Genomic DNA, 3,541 nt, shown 5'->3' on the forward strand with positions numbered 1-3,541 from the left:
GGGGGGCTCAGCTTGGCTTATTTAGTGCCCACCACCTTTTCAGGTCTCAGCTCCGTCGTGTTTTCCTTTCTAGGTCGTGCTTCGAAATGTGGATTTGAACTCACCATATCTGGGGTCTGTCTCTTGCATTTGTCCTTAGTTTACAGGCAGGCCTTGACTTAACAACAGCTTAGTGACTTTTTCAAAGTTACGACAACCCTGAAAAGGGGACTTATGACCATTTTTCACACTTAACGATTGTGGCGGCATCCCCATGGGCAGGGGTAGGCAACCTTGGCTCTTTTATGGCTCGTGGACTTCAACTCCCAGAATTCCTGAGCCAGCCATGCTGAGTCATGCTGGCTCAGGAATTCTGGCAGTTGAAGTCCACGAGTCATAAAAGAGCCAAGGTTGCCTACCCCTGCCCATGGGGATGTGATCAAAATTCAGACACTTGTCAACTGATTCCTATTTATGACGGTTGCAATTTCCTGGGGTCATGTGATCACCTTCTGCGACCTTCTGACAAGCAAATTCAATGGGGAAGCCAGATCCATTTAACAACCACGTGTTACTAACTTAACAACTGAAGTGATTCACTTAACAACTGTGGCAAGAAAGGTCATAAAATTCACTTAACAACTGTCTCTCTTAGCAACAGAATTTTGGAGCTCAATTGTGGTCATAAGTTGAGGACTACCTGTATTGGATTCCTGGTCTTGACCCAGGCCAAACCTTAACTCTGTGGCCATTAGTGTCTTTAGCCTTTAGCTTCAAAAAGTCTTGTCTGAGTTTGCATATTTCTGGACTACAGCGAGCTCGCTGTCTTGTTGGCTGGCTGCCAACAGTGCCAATCCTTGAATTTTGGTTCAAAAGTAGAAATTTAACACCTTCACACATGCTCTCGTGTGCGCAAACACCTATTGGCAAGCTCTGCCAGAACTCATCTCTGAAGAGGGCACTGTGGCCTTGTGGGGTTGTACAATCCAAAAATGGATCTCCCAGGGCCACATGGATTATCCAATTCTGCCTTAGAGGGGAAAATACTTAAATCATTAAGGGAAAAGAGATTAAACCCTAACCCCCCCAAGTCTTGATTGGGGTTCTCAAATACTCCTCAGTCATATGCCAGCCTCAAAATTAAATTTTGAGTAATTTGGAGCCAACAAAAAGAAGCAAAGTGGATGAGAACCAGTTTGGTTTAGTAGTTCAGGCTCCAGGCTAGAATCCAGGAAACGGTGCGTTCTAATCCTATCTTAGGCAGGATAACTTTGGGGTAATCAATGTCTCTCCGCACAGCCCACCTTGCTGAGTTTTGTGGAGAAAATAGACGGAGGAAGGAGCAGTATGTATGTTTGCTGCTTTGAGTTACTTATAAAGTTAAAAAAAGGTGTGATAAAAAAGAACATAAATAAATAAAAACGGCATCCTTTAAAATCTCCTCCTAAAGCAAACACAGGAAAAAAATAAGATTTTTTTTTAATTGTCTGCCCTGACGAACTTTCCAGGGTCCCCCAGAAAGTGCAAAACAGAAAAAGTGCGACTCACAACCCGAACATCCTGCTGATTCTTGCATTACATGATTTTAAAGATGTTTTTTTAAATGAAGTCCCTGGTGTCGCTCAGGCAGCTTTTATTAAATCCACATAATCCCATTCCAGTTGATCGGATGCTAAAGATACAGCGTTGCACCAGCTTTCTGAGGGTTGCTCAGGAACCCCGATATTTAAAACTTAAATTGGCCATATTATATGTTGCTCCAAGAGGGGGAAAAAGAATCATATTCTTGAGAAGCTTTCTCTCCTCCTCTTTTCACTCCTCCCTCCCCTTCAGATCTTGCTGTGCAGAAGATTATTTGATGTCGAAATTCAGTCTCACTTCTTCCCATTTCTGGTATTGGAGTGAAGTCTCGGTAGCTTTGGGGAGAAGAGGGGGCTGTCAAATTAGTGACCTGGTGTTGGGCTCTTCTGGCCATGAGCTCTGGAAAGTGATCTCTTTGCACCTGTTTTTCACCACTTCACCATGGCTGGCTTAGTGTTTCCACACGGTTTGCTCACTCTGCTGCTCGGACTGTCTCTGCGAGGTAAGTTGGTCTTGTGGCCAAGGGAGAACAGACTGTGTAAATCCCACCAACAGTTGAGTGAAAGTTTGGGGGTCCTCTCTGAGTATCTTTGCTGTTTTCTTTCTTAAAGATGGGTGATGGCTGAGAGGGATGGAGGTGAAGAACAAGTCATAAATGAGATTGCAAAGGCTGCATGTAGGATTGAGGATCATGACTGAGCACTCAACCAGAGACTCAAGGCGGAGCTGTTATTTAGCAAAAGGAGCATGTATCTTGTATGCAAAATTCTCGGATTTGATTCTGAGCACTTCCAGATAATAGGGTGATATTGCATCATTCAAACTCAGACCAACCGCTAAAGGGTGGTTAAATTGCTAATCTTACGTATCCATGGCTTGTTACAGATTATTTTACTGTTTGCTACAATCTTCTGTGTCTGATAAATCTGGAGTAAAAAAAAAAAATCAAGGGGGAAAAGAAAAGTTGAATAATTGGCCAAAGTTACTTATAAAGAAACAGTTTCACCTGCTCTAATTTTGAACTAGGATGAACGATTTTTCACCGCAAAAATGGGGTTTGTTGTCGCTGAAAATGTAAAAATTGACAAATCGCACACACACTCTCTGCAACCACAGGAAGTGCCAGCTGACCGGCACAAGATGCCATTGCAAAATGCAGTTAGCTGTGCTTTGCTGTATGGTTTGAAAAATGTTTGTGGGTCTCTTAATCATGTTAAACCTGATTAGTGTAATGTATATATTTGGGAGTTTTTCTGTTCGTCCTTGTAGCTGTTTCCTTGCCAATTCATTAGTTCCATGTGCAGTAGTTATGCTAATTTTCCTTGAGATATTTATTGTGAATTGTTATTTATTTTAATTATATATATTTTAATCTATCTGTATTTTACCTTTATTATTTTTATAAATAAGGCAAACATATCCAATTCATTTTCCTCCTCTACAGCAACTCTCTGAGATGGGTTGGGCAGAGAGAGAGTGATTGGCCCAAGGTTGCCCAACTGTCTTTCATGGCTAAAGAGGGACTTGAACTCACAACCTCCTGCTTTCTAGCCTGGTGCCTTAACCACTAGATCAGGTGTAGGCAACCTTGGCTCTTTTATGACTTGTGGACTTCAACTCCCAGAATTCCTGAGCCAGCATGGCTCAGCATGGAAACCTTTCCCTTTCTCCTCAGCATGGCTGGCTCAGGAATTCTGGGAGTTGAAGTCCACGAGTCATAAAAGAGCCAAGATTGCCTACACGTGCACTAGATCAAACTGGCTCTCTGTGCTAAATTTATAACCTGTCTTTTCTCCAGGAGCTCAATCTGACTCACTTAGGGATCTCCTATCATTGTTCCCCACTATAACAACATCCCTGTGAGATTGTTTTATATTTCTCTTCTTTTAGCCTGCAAACTGCTGGCTCCCACCTTAAATGTCTGGAAATCTCTTGCTAACAAAATTTACTTCAAATATTATGTTAGGTCACCATATTAAAC

This window comes from Protobothrops mucrosquamatus, unplaced genomic scaffold (assembly GCF_001527695.2).
Source record: "Protobothrops mucrosquamatus isolate PMUCROS unplaced genomic scaffold, P.Mucros_1.0 scaffold11, whole genome shotgun sequence".
Taxonomy (NCBI): domain Eukaryota; kingdom Metazoa; phylum Chordata; class Lepidosauria; order Squamata; family Viperidae; genus Protobothrops; species Protobothrops mucrosquamatus.